The sequence below is a fragment of the Motacilla alba genome, chromosome 9 (genome assembly GCF_015832195.1).
Source record: "Motacilla alba alba isolate MOTALB_02 chromosome 9, Motacilla_alba_V1.0_pri, whole genome shotgun sequence".
Classification (NCBI taxonomy): domain Eukaryota; kingdom Metazoa; phylum Chordata; class Aves; order Passeriformes; family Motacillidae; genus Motacilla; species Motacilla alba.
The window spans coordinates 23,012,475-23,030,248 of record NC_052024.1 but is presented as its reverse complement, the minus strand read 5'-3'; the positions used below and the strand labels follow the sequence as shown (position 1 = coordinate 23,030,248).

At 41.7% G+C, this 17,774-nt stretch overlaps 1 long non-coding RNA gene across 1 annotated transcript in view; it reads left to right on the top strand.

Moving 5' to 3' along the window:
• Nucleotides 1-14,389, top strand: part of LOC119704804 — a 33,006-nt gene extending 18,617 nt beyond the window's left edge. The window contains exons 2-5 of the long non-coding RNA XR_005258037.1: nucleotides 8,283-8,411; nucleotides 9,795-10,001; nucleotides 11,936-12,045; nucleotides 14,347-14,389. This is a non-coding gene — a long non-coding RNA (uncharacterized LOC119704804). The remainder of the gene's footprint in view (nucleotides 1-8,282; nucleotides 8,412-9,794; nucleotides 10,002-11,935; nucleotides 12,046-14,346) is intronic.
• The last annotated feature ends 3,385 nt before the right edge of the window (nucleotides 14,390-17,774 follow it).

Here is a 17,774-nt window from a genome sequence, read left to right as displayed (position 1 = left end):
ATTAGAACCTCTAGAGAAGCTGAAATATATTAAGCCACACAGATGTGAAATAAAAGTTTTAGTTTTAAGTAAGTAGAAATACATCTTTAAACAAAGTTATGGTTGAATGGGATTGGGAAGAGAGGTTAAGGCATGGTTTACTCAGTCCTGGCAGCAGAATGAATCATAATTATTTTTTAAATTTTTCTGCATTTCACATTCCTGTGATGATGCCCTTTCAGTGCTTAAAAAATTATTCCACATTGTAAGATGACATATTTCTGATGGACCTCTGTTTACTGTTAATTTAGCTCTGATTTATCCTGAAAATCCCTTTCAGGAATGCTGAAAAGCATTTTCTTTTATGGCATTGCAGGGAGAAAGTCACCAAAAATCTTGGAAATTCTGCTTTAAAGCCGTGAGCTGCAGTGTGGGCAGAGACTCTCGGATAATCAGAACAGATATTTTGATGCTTTGTTATTCCATCTGAATATGTCTCTAATCTTAATATAATCAACTTTCCTGCTTGCACACATGGTTAGTATTATTTTTTGTTAGTAATTAAGAGTTTGGCATAGCAGAAGGGTTTCAGATTCATGGAAGTATCCAAAGAAAATGAAATTTTAGCATTTTTTACTAACCAGTGAGTAAAGGTGGAGTACTAAAGCGACATGATTTTGGGTGCTGACTTTGAATTTTCATTTAGCGACTTGCTTTCCTGCTAAAATTCTCCTTTTGGGGCTAATTCCAGCATTGTTTATCTGTTGTTTTTAAACAAAATTACATCTGGAATGACTTCCACCTGCTTCTTCAGCTCTGTCTTGAGGGCAGTGTGGGTGGAAATGAAACAGCAGCAGGGGGAGGGAGGGATTGATGACCGTGGGATAAGGGAAAGGAAAGCAAATCCCTCTCTGATCCCTCCTGGGTCTGGTCTTGTGTTGCTCCCTCACATTTTATTCACACTCAAAATTTGGGCCATCATTTATTTGTAGCACGTTTGGTCTTCACTGACTAAATTAAATGGGATTGATAAACAGAAAAGTGGTTTTGGGGGGCAAATCAAAAATTATCACACGGCTGGAGAAGAATATAAGTTGAGTTTTACCTGTTATTATTCACTGCCTTTCACACAACCCCCAAAGTTTCAGGAAATTCTGTCTGCAACCATAATAAGCCTCAAAAAGGATAATAAAAAAGTATCAGGTGTTGGCAGTCTGTTGAGAAAGCAGGTGGCTGCTCCTAAATCTAATTCCTGGGGTTTTATGGCGTGGCAGTAAAAGAGGGAAGTATCCAGTGTTGTCCCCCACAGAGGCAGAATTAAATTCAGATTTGTTTCATCAGGGCATTAATGGGGTTCCTCAGAGAGAGAATCTCTGGCTTTGAGTTTGGTACTGGGTGGAAAATCATCTGTACAGGGGTTTCTGAGCTGTGACAATATGCTACAACTCGAATTTTTACTAATTCAATTTATTATACCCAATAGCTTGTTTCCATATTAGATGTCCCATTATCTTTTTTTTAGGCCTTTTGTTCTAAGGGGGATTTCCCTTGCCTCCACTTCTGTCTTCGTGGTTCACATCTAATTATTAAATTAATAATTACAGGTAGCTCTGTTGATTTTACCTTCTGGAAAATCCATTCTGTAAAGATCAGTTCCACTTTCTCCCTCCCCTGTAAAGATCACAAACGTGTTAAAACCAGAATTTGGGATCAAAAATACCAATTCACCATTCAAAGAAAGCCCAGCATGAAGATTTGTCACAACATTCTGAGCTTGTTGCTTCTTTAAAAAGGATTTTCAATTCTTTAGTTATGGGTTTGCATAGAGAAAACCCGTTTAGGGGTGTCCATAATGTTTCTACAAGTGTAAAAGATTTAAGTGGAATAATCAAAGCAGGATTATTCCCTGCTGGTCCTGCCCAGCCCCAAAAGCTCAGGTACAAATTGTGTTTCTGGGTTCCCTGACTGACCAAGGGCATTTTCTCACTTTCTGCATATTTTTCTTTTGTTAAATGTCCTTATTCCAATTTATTTTATCAGACAGATCCTTTAGCACTTCAGTCAACAAGCAAATAATAATGGTTTGGTCATAGAGCTCCATGAAATTCTTTGTGGATTTCTGATCCTATTGGTCATTTTCTAATTTTTTGGGGGAGAACTGAAGCCAGCAGTGCCCTTCAGAGCTGGGCATTTGTATTTTTAGCTTTGGCCTGCTTTAGGGTAGAATTATCTGAATTGCTCTGCCAGTGTCCAGTTAATGACATGAGCGTCTCTGATAATTCCTGCATTTTTTGTCCTTGCACTTCCCAGTTTTTAAACCTCTGAAAATAGCTCAGGAAAAAGCTTCAGGAGTCAGGAGGGAGCAGGAAAATGGGGAATGTGCTGTAAAATTAATCAATCCTACAGTAACAGGGGTGAGGTGAGTGTAACCCTGCTATAAATATTAACATAGGCATAAATTGGGCATTTTTAGCTGGCATCCCATTTCAGTCAAGCTTTTTAATGTGGTACCTAGAACCCGAAGACTTTGGGTGGAAAAAGGAAAGAGCGAAAGCTTAATCATAATATTATTTTAGGAAACAAAATTAGCCTGGATGCAGAGATTTGGGTCCCCACAAGGGCAACTGGCCATGGTAAAATAATTTCTAAATTTGAAATACCAACTAAATGTACAGAAACCTGTTACTTTATACAGACACTTAGTTAAAAAAAAATCAGAGTTTTCCATCTTCACTTTACTGCTCAGTGCCTAATTGGGGCCTGAATATATTTAAAATGAACAGTCATTTTTCTGTATCATTGTTCCAAACTCATGCAATGGAATTAAATCCATTTCCTGATCCTAAACCAGGCAAGAAAAGGGAGTGGATTTATCTTCAAAGGCAATGCTTGACTTTCTGGAAAGATTAATGAATCTTCTCTCTCCATATCTGGTACCAAAGCAGATCCTGAAGATAAAATAGGCTCTTACTTTGCTTTTTTTCCCCCCTTTTTTTTCTCTACTTTAGAAACACTTACAATGTGTAAAGAAGTTCATTTTGGCAGTAATACATTATTTATCATTTTGAAAAAAAATTACTTAAAAAATAATTTTTACCCGATGAATAGAATTATGACCTCCTACCATTTCAATTCTGATAAGAACTTCCCCATTCTTAGAAATCAGGCGTTTCTAAATGCACATATTCTGCATGATTTGGCAGAAATGTTTGCCCCGTGTGGTTTCTTCTGCCGCTGAACATCTGGCCAGATGTTCATTCCCATCTCTTCTTTCATTCCAGTGTGAATTTCCATTACTTGGAGAGGAGGCAACTTCATCTGGATTTAATGGCAGTCGTGTCAATCCCTGGCCTTGAGAGGTGAAAAAAGCAGGATTAACATGAATTTTAAGAGGATTGATTAGGAAAAAAAAGGGATTAATGGGAAGTTGGGTGTTTTTTTAGGGATTGTTTTGCCTTTAGAGGGTATGATAAAACATCACTGTCGCTGCTGTTTGTCCCCATCGTTTGTGAAGCCACTCTGGGCATGTCACCCCTGCCTGGGCTAGCTGAGACCTCCCAGTGCCCCTGCAGGATTGGGATTTTGGGGTGAAGATCCCATCCTGGTGGAGTCAGGTGGGAATTCCTTGCACACACGGCCCCTGTGCGTGTGCAGCAGCAGCAGCAGAAGGAGGTGCTGGGTGGGAATTTGAGAAATGGCTGAGCAGATGGCAGCTCCAACGTGTGAGGAACTGATCTGCAGTGATTAAGACAAGTGTAAAATTGGATTTTGAGCATCTTAAAAAGTGCACGGCTCGCTTGCTTGGAATTTCATGCAAAATAAGTGGAAGTTCCGTGACAATTTGTAAATTTGGCTGAGGGGAAAGCCATTAATAATCCTGGTGGCTGTCTCACTTCTTGAGGGATGCAAATGGTGCAGCCTCCTGTGGTGGCAAAGGCAAGGATTTACCCAAGGCTTTGGGAAGAGAACTTTTACCCAGCTGGCAGCAGGAGCTAAAAATGAACTTTTATACTTCCATTGTGTAAAACTTTTTACTTGTAGTGTTGTGTGAGAAAAGAAATTGTTTAAAATGTTGGTGTTACAGGAAAGCATAATTCCCAGAGTGAGGATTAGGTCCACATCTGTAACTGAGAGTTTAAAAGTTAATGCATTAGTGTATATAATTAATTAGTTTGTGTAACTCTGACAGTCTCTTACCCGTGCCGTTACACAGAAGTGGTTGGGTGGATTTGCAGTTGTTAATCAAGTTTGTCTTTTGGTTTCAACGTTACTTTTGTGAAGGACTGGGTGGATTTGCAGACTTTAATCAAGCTTTCCTTCTGGCTTCAACATTTTTTTTCTGTCTGTTAACTTCTGAATTCATTTTCACCGCTTTATTGAGAACTTCAGCTGTTTGCACCCTTCAGAACTCGCCGTAAGGTTTGCTGCTTAATTAGGGTTGAATTACATGACACAAACCCCCAGATATCAGCATCCTTGGTCCTTCCAGCCATTGCCATGAGGTACTTCTGGAAAATTCCTGGATGGAGCTGCAGATGCTGCAGGGAGAACACGCCTGGAGCAGCACTTAAAATTCTGCCTCAGGAGTGGCAGCCATTGCAAATTCACCTCAGAGCTCCTGCTGGATATTCCTGGTGGATATTAATATTGGATATTCCTGGTGGATATTAATATTGGATATTCATGGTAGATATTGATACTGGATGTTTGTGCTGGATATTAATGCTGGATATTCATTGTGGATATTCTTGCTTAATGTTCCTTCTGGATATTAATCCTGGATGTTCCTTCTGGATATTTATCCTGAATATTCCTCTGCATATTCATACTGGACATTTATACTGGATATTCTTTCAGGATATTCATTCTGGATATTCATTCTGGATATTCATAGTGGATATTCATGCTCAATATTCCTTCTGGATATTAATCCTGGATATTCATGCTGGGTATTCATACTTGGATATTCCTTCTGGATATTCATGCTGGTTATTCGTACTGGATATTCATCCTGTATATTCATGCTGGCTCCTCTCAGAACAAACAATTCCAGCAGATATTATCAAGGGGAATGCTGAAATAACACTGCAGTCAACACAGATCTTGAATTGACCTTTTTTTCTTTCTTTCTTTCTTTCTTTTTTTTTTTTCCCAAGCCCTGAAATATAAATGTAGCCAGGCTGCAGTTTGGAAAGTAAATTAGGCAAAGCATTAAAAACCTGGGTTGGTGCAATTTTTTTAATAATAATTTTTTAGTGGAAATAATTTCCTGTAATCCAGGCCTCCCATTGCCACCTACAGAAACCATTTTCCCAGTTTGGGAGTGGGGTTGGGAATGGGACAGCCTGTGCCTGAGGCACTGAGAAAATCAGCAGTGACCCAAGAGCTGCTGGGGGATGTGGGCTTGGAAATAAAGTGCTGGTGATGAATTTAACTTTAAAATATCTCTCAGAATTCAGTCAGGAAGGACTGACTCTTCATTTGAATTGTTCAGCTGAACCCCATCGTTCTCCCCTTTACTGTACAAAGTTTAGAAATTCAGATTTTTTTGGTTTATGTACTAATCATGTTGCGGTTGTCTAAATTAAAACAGATTATGGAAATGCTGAATCCATGACCCCATCCTTCTCCCTGAACACTTCTTGGACCATCCCAAGCTCAGGTCCTTGGCTGGTTGAATCTTGGAAACCTCCAGGAATGGGGATGAGTTGCCAAGCAGCATTTCTACCCTAAGCAGCAAAAAAAACACCAACCCAAATCCCAACAAAAAAGTGCCACACAAACATCTCAGTTAAATCATATTTTCACTTTCTGCTTTAGTTCATAGCTGTGGCCTTTGGAGGGACGGAGTGAAAAGGAAGCTGGCAGGGTTTGGCAGAAATGAATTCATTAATCCGGTTCTAAAATTCTGAGGAAACAAAAGAGATGAGGAAATCGGTGCAGCCTGACATGCCAGTAAATGAAATAATGGCCAAGTAGACATATTTGAGAAAAACACCTGATTTTCTTGTGCTGCCATCCTGGAAAAGGCAGAATGGAACGAAGCAGGGATCATTTGGAACCTGTCATTCTGCATTTTGCTGATACAAAAGCTGTTGACTGCGTGCTGCAGAACCATTTCCCTCATTCACAAAGGAGAATTTGAATAGAACAGGTTTATTTGGAAATTATATTTGCATATGCACTCCTAGTTTTTTTTTTCCTTGTGGAAAATAAATTATTCTCTTTAATACACGGGAGAAATGAGCTGACTTCCCACCAGCATCCTTAGAAATGGAGTTCAGAAGGGCCTTGTGATGTAGGAGGAGATTTGCATCTCCACAGAAAACAGGAGCCTGTGGTTTTCCCTTTGTTTAAAGCAGTTCTCTTTTTGCTTTGATTTTCTCACCTGTAAGTTTATTTATTGAATTTTCAACTAATTTGGTTTCAAAGCAAGTGTGGTAAACAGATGGAAAAAATATTGATCGCTTTTGCCACCATGAAGCATCTCTTGCATCCAGGAAACATTTATGTTTTTAAAGAAGATAACATTAAAAATTTCTCTTTGGAGAGCCAGGAAATGATTCTTAAAAATGAAAAAAAAAAATCCCTTTGTAATGAGATGAATCTGTAGATGTTGCATGTGATATTAGACAATAATTTATCCAGCCAGAAGTGTGTTCACCTATTTTCAGTTTATGAGCACAGATAGACTGGGAACAAAGCTCTGCCTTCTGAGAAGATAAGTGCTTTTTAGAGATCTCTGGGCTCTCTGGGGTTTTAATTAGGGATTTTTATAGCTTTTGTATACGAGCTTCTAAGACCTTTTTACTTCAAAATAAAATTCAGATTTTTTTGTGTCCTCCCTTGATCAATTTTAAGGCCAACAGTGAAGGTAGAAAGGATCTGTTTCTAAATACTAATGAGTGCCTTTCTAAAAGGAGAAGGAACTTCTGGCAGTGTGCGTGGGCAGGTGTTGAGGTATCTATAAAAGCCTATTTTATGGATACAAAAATAATTGTAGAGCGTTTGTAATTAACAGAATTATTTAATTAGGCTCCCAGATTTGGGCTTTGGCTGGTGAATGCTTCACTGCGGGGTTGGTGCTCCATGCAGCCCTCAGGAAGGGAGTGATGTGCGTGCCTAAAATTCAGAAGGAAGCTGTGGTGACTATTTCTTAGCTGAAATCAGCCCAGGGCCCCATGGAGGTGGCTCAGGGAGCCTCATCCATGCAGGAATTGGAGCTCTGAGATTTTCTGTGGGATTTTTGGGATGCTCAGCAGGCAGAGGCATCTCAGGACCACCCTGCTGGGACGTGGGGACAGCTCTGCCCTGCCCCAGCCCTGTTGAGGCAGCTCCAGAGCAGGGCTCACACTCAGCCGCTCCATCAGAAGCTCCTCCAGAGATGAGAAAGACAGAAAAAGTTCATTTTTCTCCAAATTATTCCCGCTCTTCAGTTGCCATGGCTGTGGTGAAAGGTTGTCTTCAGCTGGGGTTGAGCTGGTGGCTCTTTCAGAAGTTCTCTGAGTCAGCAAAATGGGAATAAAAATTGATGGCTCCTTGCATAACACATGTTTTATAAATATGATTTATCCCTGGGAGAGAGCACAAGTCAAAGGCATTGTTGGCAGCCTCGATTCAGAGGTTTTTTTTATTTTTATCTGATTTTTGTGCATCATCTGCCAAAAGAAAGCCCCGGAAGTTTGACTCAGGGTGTGATGCAAGAGGAAACAGATGGCAAATTCCACCCAAACTCAGGGTTAAGCCACGATGGGTAAAAACCTGTGGGAAAACTCCTATTTTTAAATATTAGTGACCTCATTTTTTAAACTGAGGGAAAAGGTTGTTCTCCTTCCACATTTAGTACGTTATTTGTTGTAAGTAAAACAAAACAGGAAATGTGTTCTTCTCTTCGGCTTCTGTAATTTGAATAAAAGGAAAAAAAAATAGCTCAATTATTTTAATTTCAAAAAATAATCCCAGATCCAGCATTTCTAAGGTTCTTATGATGATTTTGGTAGGATTTTGTAGCAGTTTTTACAGCTTATGGTAAATATTTGTGTATTCCCTGTTGAAGCCTTTTGTTTATATAGAAATGTAAATTAATACATACAAATATGTCTTAAAGGTTGGGCTGAATGATTCAAGAATTTTACGATTCAATAATTTTGTGATTCCATAATTTTATGATTCCATAATTTTATTATTCTAAATAAAGGCTCTGATGTGGGGAAAAAAAATGAGATTTACAGGATAAACTTATTATGACGAATAGTGGGGGAAAAAGAAAATAAGGCTTACATGAATGTTTTTCCTCCCAAAAGAGTTTTCCAAAAAAAATGTTTCCATCTGAATGATATGAACAATTGTGAAAGCAAGACAAGAGCTACGGGTGGTACTTTCAGCCACAAATACCTGCCAGAAGGACGTGAAAAAGCCCCCATTGTTACCAGGTAATCCAGCAGCCATGGCTTTAGTTTTATGCTTGAAATTCATTTAATCATTTAGAAAACACTGCCTGGATTAGAATATTTTCTGCTTTGAATAATCACTGAGACATTGTGATCAATTCTAGTCACTGTTTTAAAAAATATCTTCAGTTTGAAGTATATTTTTTTTATCCCATTGTCCAAAAACTGGATGCTATTTCTTTCAGCTGGCCTGAATAATGCATTTTCAGTCTTGTTCACCCTGTGGTTTCTGGGAGGCTTTTAAGTTTGTTTTGATTTGCACTGCAAGGAACTCTGCAACTCAAATCCGGAATTTCTGAAGAATCAATCTCAGAACTGCTCTTATTTGATGTTTTCTCTGGCCCTTGGGAGAAAAACGAGAGGATGCTGATGGAACTGGCTGGAAAAATGGGATCTGTGGGGAAGAGAGAAGGGTGGCAATAGCACAGGGAAGCTCTGGAGTGACATTTGAGGAATGAAAAGCACACAAGTGTTTAACACCTGAGAGGATGAAGTGCAGCGAGTGCACTGAAGGATGAACAATTTAAAAATAAACACATGGAGAGATGTTATCAGGTAGCCATGCTGGGTGAACATGTGGATACATCCCACAAACTGGGACAGGGTTGGAGATAATCTGGGGGCGATGGGAATAGATCAGTTTATTGGGGTTTAAGGAATTGCCCTTCACCAGGTGGGGAATGTGCCCATGGATTTCCTTCTTCCTCTGCTTGGTTGCACAAAGGGTTGGTTCAAAGTGCTTTGTGTGAGGTGATGACCCACAAAAACCCTCTCAGACACAAACCCTGGCCAATCCCATCCCAAAAAACTCAGGCTGTTGTCTACTATCCTGTCTAAAAGAATGTGGAGAAGGTGCTTTCTACTCTATCTCCACTTCTAATATGAAAGAGTGGTGCATTCCTATTTCATAATTTTCAAAGAGAAGAAAAGCTAAAATCTGGTATTTTTAAGTTGGTAATTGCACCAAGGTCTTGTTTCATCTGGTTTTAGTTTTGGTTTGGTTTGGTTTTTAGTTTGGGACATAGCCCAGCTCATCCCATCCTTCACCACGTTCATCCCTGACTTTTTAAAATGAACCATCCAGGACTCAAACTAAATGTTTCTTATTTTTTCACCTTTCATTAATCAATCCTTAATCTTACAAAGAGAAACCTCATTAGCTGGGCAATGATCTAATCTTTATAAACCTGAGTTTGATTTGCATTAATTACACTTTCTTAAAGTTCTGTGCTTAATGAGCTCTGCCTCGGTCGTTCCGTTCCTTGGCCTGGGATCCTTGTCAGACTGATAATTACAGAGTTACTTTGTCGTGCTGTTTATCTCTGTTCCATGTTGACAAAACATTCCATTTCTTTACTAATCCAGAAAATTCCTGGCTCTTGAAGAGTGTGAAAAGTCAAGGACCATAAAAAACTTGCTGGAAGCCTACGGGAGGAGCCTGTTTTGACCTCCCTCATTTATGGTGCCTGGGTTTAATAGCTGTGCTGGGCATCTTCAATTGCTTTTTGAAAAGAAAGTTGGCTCATCATCTCATGAACAGACTAAACCACTTGTTTCTTGACAAAATAACAGGTAAGTGACTGCACGGTGAATTTATTTGGGTTAATTTTTCCCATTGTTAGGATCCATCCTGTGACATAAAATATGAAGCAGAAACAACAGAGAAATGGTTCAAAGTTTGGATAAAGAAGGATTTTGGCAGCTCTATTCCACGTTTGATTTGTAGATCCCAGAGTTAAATGCTGTGCACTACTGAGCTTTCTGAACTTCAGGAAAGATGCTGCAGCTCTACCTCAAAGTTTTTTTTTTAAGGCAGATGGTGGAAAGCTTCATTCTCTGGCCCTTCCCTGTCAATCTTCCACCATTTCCAGCTTCTGTGTCAGCTTCACAGCATTGGTTACCAGTTTCTTCTCACAGCCACGGATGCTGTCCAGCTGGTTTTGCTTCCCAAGATATTTTTCCATGTCATTTTTGTAGGTTTATGTGTATTTCTTCTGCTGTGGTCGATTTTCTCTATTGTTGGGGACACTTGTGACTTCAGAAAGTGAGTCACAGGCGCAGCTTAGGTTAAGGTTTCATCCCTGAAGCAGAGGCAGAACCCTGAGTACGTCCCTGGGCTGCCTTGCTCCATCCAGGTCTGTCCCTGTCCCTTTTGCACAGGGAAGGAAGGAAGTGAAGGGAGCAGGACACCTCCAGAGTCGCCCAGCTGCAGCAGAGCTGCCAAGGAAAAAGAGCCTCTTCCAGGCACCTCTCAGACGCCTTTGTTCACCAGTCACAGTTTTGACAAGCTGCTAACTCACTCTCTCCGAGATTTCTGCATCTCCAGGCAGGAAAGGAATGACAAATCAATGACAAATCACTCCAGGTTCAGGCAACAAGTTGATCAAAGCCTCAGCAGTGGGAACACTGCCGTTCCTGGGGGTGGTGGGAACAATCCCAGCCTCCTCCCAAAATAACTTGTGAGCTCCAGCTGGGCTTTAGTCAGGCTTTCAACCTCCCTGAGATCCAGGCAGTCCAAGGGGCTGGCAGGGAGAAGAGGAGCCTCAAAATGAGTTTGTTTGACATCAGAGGCTGAGCTCCCACGTGTGCCAGGGCACTTTGTGTTTGCCTCCTCCTTGTGCTGCTCCTGCCACTCTCTGCGTCCCTGTCCCTCTCTGCAGCTCTGACTCACTGCTGCTGACTTGGAAACTTCAAAAAACCCCAAACTTTACAGCTTTTCCAAGTGGTTGTAACTCGGTTCTTAATGCTTGTGTAGAGCCAGATTTGGGCTACGTAAATTCTGGAGTCCCAGAGTCACTTGAGTGATGATCCGCATTTAGGGGAAAATGGCTTTTTTGGTGTCCCTTGGCAATTTTATTGGGATACTTTGTTCTTTTTTTTTTTTTCCCCCCTCCTCCTGGTGCCCCACAGTGGAGGAGACAGCAGTAGTACCCTGTAAAATGAGAGGGCTGTTTGGTGGTGCTGTGGAACAGGAAAGATTTCCTTGGAAAATTCCCGTACTAAGGGACACTCAGTGCTTTATTGCTGCAGAGCATGAAGTGAAAAAAGCCCACACCCGTGTGCCCCAGTGATTGCCCATTACGTTGTGTAAACACAGGATCCCATGGGTGCAGGCTGTTGTTAGCAAATATTTGTGGAGGTTTTTATAGCAGTGTAAGAAGGCTTTAAAACCAGAGAGTCTCTGTTAGCTAATAAAGCATTTATTTCCCTGTTTTTTAATGGATTCCAGTGGCCAGAGATGAGATGAGCGTGTACTGGTGTGGCTGTCACCACCAGTTTGGGTTCTTGCACCCAGCAGTTAAATATTTGGGGAAAATGCATCAGAGTGGCATTTGAGTAGCTCTGATACTTCAGTAAGTTGTTTTTAGCCTGGAAAAGTCAAAATGCCTATTTGTGATTCCAAGGCAAAGAGGAAATTCCTGGGGAAAAAAAACTCTTGGTGTTGTGTTGAGCACCTTTGAGGGGATCCAGTGTCATATTTTAATGTCCCTTTTGTTGCTGTGCAGGACATGGAGACTTTCCCTCTCTCTTCAGTGTTTGCTGTAGCATTGACCTGGGATTCTCCCACACCAGGAACTTGGCTGACCAAGCAAACCAGAACAATTTCCCTAATTTAGTGAGTATTCCCTTTCCTGGGTAATCCTGATGATGAAATCCTGCCTGTGTACTCCACCTGAAATGAAGGAATAGCCAGTGTCATAAAAATCTGAAGAAAATCAACATCCAAACTGCAACAAGCAGCAAAACTCAAATTGTGGACTCCTGGCTGGCTTTCTTTCCTTGACCTTTCAGCAGCAGTAAAAGTGCTGTGTCATGAACTTACCCATTAAAGCAATTTTAAACCACATTAGAACTTAATGAAATCTGCCCAGGCCACTTATTTTTTCATGTATTTTCTGTGTATCTGATGCCATCTTAATTAATTTTACCCTTAGACTGAATGGCTAATGCAGTGAAGGGACCATGAGGTGTGACTTTGTGCCACAGCCCAATTCATTTTTGTCTCACTGCTGTTAAAAGTTTGATGTCTGGAGGCTTAAATATAGTCCTGGAACTCTCATGCATTGAGGATGAATAGTAAATTCCATTTTTTTTATGTTAAAGCAGTGGATCATAACACATAATAAGCATTTTGACGAATTTGTTATTTTTATAACTTTATTAAATGCCCCACAGTTCATTGTTTTAGTGGCAGATACAGGAATATACTTTGCAGTGCTCAGTTCTTTGCAAAGTATTTATCCAGGGAAGTACAGCCACAACATCCCATCATTTATTAGACTTTGGCCAGCAGTAGCTTGGAATTTAACTATTTTTAAAGACATCCTGTGTGCCCGTGTACTTAAAGATGTACTTAAAGGTAAAATTCTTTAACTGTGTTATAAACCAAGCCTTGATATTTTGAAAATCCAGTCTGGGTATATTTTTTTCTGTGCCACAGCTTCATTATTTCAGTATCTTTTTCAGAACAAAGCCATGCAATAGTAAATCAGCATTTCCACAGACAGTTCTTGATGCTGCTGGCTGCATTTGCTGTTTTATCACATGAATCAAAGGTGTGGCAGCCAAACTCCAAGTGACAACTCAGGTTCGTTCAGCTAAAAACCAATCTATTGAAGAAAGAGGAGAAATCAAAGAGAAAATGGGGATGAACTGCACTGAAACAGCAGAACTCCATAATGATCAGCCTGCTTTCATAATTGAGCAAACAGACATCCAGCTTCGCAGCTCCAAATGCGGGAGCAGCGAAAACAGAGCACACCAAACACTCTTCATGCAGATGGTAATGAAATATTTCTGGGGTTTGTGCACAGAGGGCCACTCCTCAGGGATGGAATGAGCGTTCTGTGAAGCACAATTCAGTGTATTTCCAGTCAGTAGTAAAACCTGACACCTAAAGCAGAGCTGTGGTGGAATTGGAGTGTTCAGGTCTGGAATTGCTGGTCCCAGAAGGGATCAGTCCCAATTTATACTCCAAACACCTCGTGGTTTGGGACCTGTGGATGGCATTCAGTGGTTTGTGGAGACTTTGGGGTTTTGGGGCATAATCCTTCTGACTTCTGTGGTTGAGGAAGTCTTGGGACTGAGCCCTCTATTTCCTCAGTCCTGCTGCAGCCACTGGTTTGCAGTCTAAAGTAAAAGTGGGAGAAGTTGCAACTCTGGGAATCCCAGAATGGTTTGGGTTGGAGGAGGTCTGAAAGATCATTTCTTTTCATGGGCAGGGACACCTTCCACCATCCCACGGTGCTCCAAGCCCCAGTATCCAACCTGGCCTTGGACACTGCAGCGACCCAGGAGCAGCCACAGCTGCTCTGGACAATCTTCCACCTCTGCTTCTATTTCCATCAAAACATTGCCACAGCATTGGGCTTGCTGTGCCAGTGTCCACCTTCAGGAGAACTTTGCAGGTCCCACATTTCCCTTCTGAATTCCAGGTTCCTTCACCTGAGAACGGGGCAGCAGCTCAGACTCGGTCACCTTTCCTGGCTGAACACCCCAGGCAGCCACTCTGTGTTTCCACCTCTCAATCCTTCTGGTGGATTTCATTTCTCACAGATTTCAAGCTTCCACCTCAATTTTTGTGCCGAGCAGGGTTGGAATTGGTTGAACAGCACTCGAGAGCATCATTTTGTGGCTGCTGACCCTCTTTGCAAAGGTTGGAAGTGCAACCAGCCAGGCATTGCTGAGCATTCTCTACATCATTTTTATTTAAAATATTCCTTTCATTCTTATTATTCTCTCTCCACGATCTGCAAGGCCCAAATCTGTCTTTAATTTCCCTGGGTTTTTTTTTGGGATTTCTCTTTTCCCTTCTCACTGTATCCATGATGTGTTTTCTTCTTTTGGAAAGCTTCTGCGTCATCCTTTCCTGCTGGGATTTTGGAATGTTTCCCCCATTTACATTTCTCTCTTTCAGGTCAGTCTCCCCTTATTTGAACAGCTTCTTTCCCTGCAGGCAGGTAAAACAGTTTATCATTCTAACGGACTGCTAAATACTTTTATTTTCTCATGGCATATTTAAATGTTATCAGTTCTAAAAAATATCTCGAGCACTGTGTGAATTTACAAGTTGCTAATGGATAATGTTTGTGAATTATCCTCAGTTTCCTGTGTACTAAGCCAAGTCCAATTTACTTAATTATTGGTTAAATCTTACTCCGACTGTGCTACATTTAAAGAAATGGAGTCTTTGATTAAACTTTTGTAGTAACTAATTGCCAGCCAAAGAGAAGGAAAATCCTGTGTTGGAAAAGTAACAAATTGGATTTTGCTGTGTTGGTTTTCTTGTGTGGTGCGTGGTTAATCCTGTGAAATCACTATGAAATTGCCATTATTATTCTTCAATACAGTGCCCAGAAATTCTTTACTACAATCTTTGCAGGTAATTGACTCCAGAGAAGAAGGTGGTGTTAGAACATGATAAAGTGAAATTTCTGTAAAATCCAGTTTCCTCTTTCAGGCCACTCTTGTATTCCCAGGGCTTGGCATGGCAGCCAAGGTTTGGGATTTCTTACTGTAAATAGAAGTGCACTTGACCACAATATCAAGGAAGAATACATAGGAGCAACAATGCAGATGGAATTATCTTAATTTTGCTGGAGCTACAGCAGATTTTAACTCACCCTGAAGCTGCTTTTTGAGGCAGGTAATTTCCATTTAAATAAAGACAAACTATTTCTTAGAAAAGACTAAATGTGAAATGACAGTGGGAAAGAAAAGTAGCAAAAAAAAATAGACAAATTACCATTCTGATCCTGTGAGGAAAGAACGAAAATGCTGGAAAACAGGAATTTGTTTGATTTAGAATGGACCAGCTGTGGCTGCCTCATCCCTGAGGTGTCCAAGGCCAGGTTGGACATTGGAGCAGCCTGGGATGTGGAAGGTGTCCCATGGTGGTGATGATCTCTAAGGTTCCTGGAACTCAAACCACTCTAGAACTCCATGTTTCTGTGAAAATCAGCTTTTTAGTGTGTCTCAGCAGATGTGAGCTCCCAGCTCTCTGGAACTGCTCAAATTGCACCTCCCTTGCATTCACTTGAAATGTTTGATTGGTGCGATCTGCAGGCCTGCACTAGAAGCACAAATATATTATTTTTTATACTTCTTTTTTAAATTTATGGGCCAATGAACTCAGGAGGGAAGGGCTCGGATTCGGCTGGGCTTTGGGGCAGCATTTGTCACTGCCACCACCATCCATCCAGGGTAATTCCACCCCTGAATTACTGGCCTGCCTCTAATCCTGAAACCCCTCTGGCTCTGATGTTTGTGGCTCAGGATGTCACAGGTTCTTCTGGCAGTTCAGATCCCTCTGGCTTCCCCTTGTTCTCTCAGCTCCCTCCTCCCCACCCACAGTGAGATTTCACTGAAACGTTCAAGCATTAGGGATGGGGCTGGGGGCAGAAGGGTTCCTCAGAGATTGAGGTAGTGCCAGGAAAAGAGGGAAGAACTGCTATTTCTGCCTTCTTGTGCTCTATCTTTAAAAATTCACCACCAAAACAACCTCTGGCTGCCTTGAGACACCTTTCCTTCTGGAGTGACTTAAAAGGGAGAAGAAGAGAGCAGTAATCTCAATGTGAAAATGAAATAATGGAATTTCTGCAGCATCAGCAATATTGGTAATGCCCTCTCTGGCCCAAGGAGAGAATGGAGCTTAGAAAGCTGTTGAATTTAAATTTACCAAGGGCTGCTTTCCGGGCAGAAATACTCAGTGTTCCTGTTTCTGTTTTGGTTTGTGGTAACTGAGCAGTGCTTTTGCAGTGTGAGGATCACATTCCAGCACTCATGAATGTCTGTCCACGTACCTGTTCACTCTAATGCACTCCAGTTTTATCTCTGAGGTGATTTTATCTGTTAATTACAGCGCTTCCAGATGCAACAACAAAAATACACAATTCAGTTGTGAGGCAGTTTTAAATAAACCCCAAAGTTGCCAAGTGTCTGCTACCTTGGAGCAGCCCTCTAAAGTGATCTCTGTTTTCCATATTTGCTCAGAAAAGCTGCGAGGAACGTGGTAGAAGATTTTATTTCAGTCTTCCTAATGATTCATAATTAACTTTGAGGGAAAACGATATTTTTAACTTCAGATTTGCATCGCACGTCAAAACTGATCACTTACTCCTGTTAGAGCTCTGTTACCAAAATTCCACAAAGACAGGGGCTGCTTTCAGTCTTTGGTTTTCCGTACCTGACTCCAGGGATGGGAAGAGGGGATGGAAGCAGTGCCTGTCCTGAAGCAGAGACACTGGGGAAAGGGACAGAGGAGGACAGTTCAGCACTGAATTCTGCTTTTCCCAGCAATTACATGAACAGAAGATATTTAATTCTCTATTTATACTTGAACTACACAATTGATAGAATTTAACAGGCTAAAGTGGGGAAATGATGCCTCGGGTTTAGCTTTTCTATGTTTCAGGTTCTGTGCTGCTTTAGTGTGTGGCTCTGGCCTCCATATTATGGGATGGTGAGCTCTCTGCACAGAGCAAGGAGACAAAACAATTCCTGCTCCAGCTGGGCACCAAGGACAAATGATCCAAAGCTCAGCCCAGGAGCACAAACAGCGTGGGCTGCAGAGAGAAAAACAAGCAGGGTGGGAGTGCCTGGGCTAAAGCTGGAACGGGACAATGAACTGCAAGGTGCAAATGGAGCAGAGCTGAGCCAAGGCAGAGACCCCGGGAGCGCTCGTGCATTTTGGGACCATTTGGGTTCCTCTTGGGGGCAGCCCTGGCTGGGCTCTTGTGCTGCCCAAGGTGGATCCATGGAGGAGATGCTTTGAATAAATCCCTGCTTTATTCTGGAGCTCTGTCCAGCCTCTGCTCCAGGGCAGCCTGCACAAGGCATCAGAAGATCATTAAAAACAACCCCAGCAATTGGCTTAACCCCATTACAGCCATCCAGTAGGGAAGGTTTGGGTGGAGATCAGGAAAAGGTTCTTGCCCAGAGGGTGCTGGGCACTGCTGAGGCTCCCCAGGGAATGGGCACAGCCCCGAGGCTGCCGGAGCTCCAGGAATCTTGGGGCAGGATGCGATTGTTGGGGTGTCTGTGCAGGGCCAGGAGTTGGGCTGGATGATCCTTGGGGGTCCCTTCCAACTCAGGATATTCCAGGATTCTTTGATTCTATCAGTTTTTTCCTGCAGATCCCCGGCTCAGAACCTCAGAGTCCCTGAGTTCAAGGAGTGAGGTTGGATCTCTGGTGTTTGATTTCCTTGTCCCTCGCACCCAAACCGAAGGTACCACGTCTATGAAGTAACCACAAAAACTGCACAATGTGTCAGGTTCTGGTGCAGACACTATCAGTTCCCTCTTTAAAGATGCACTTTTAGTTCAGGAGGAGTTCAAATGCTGTGC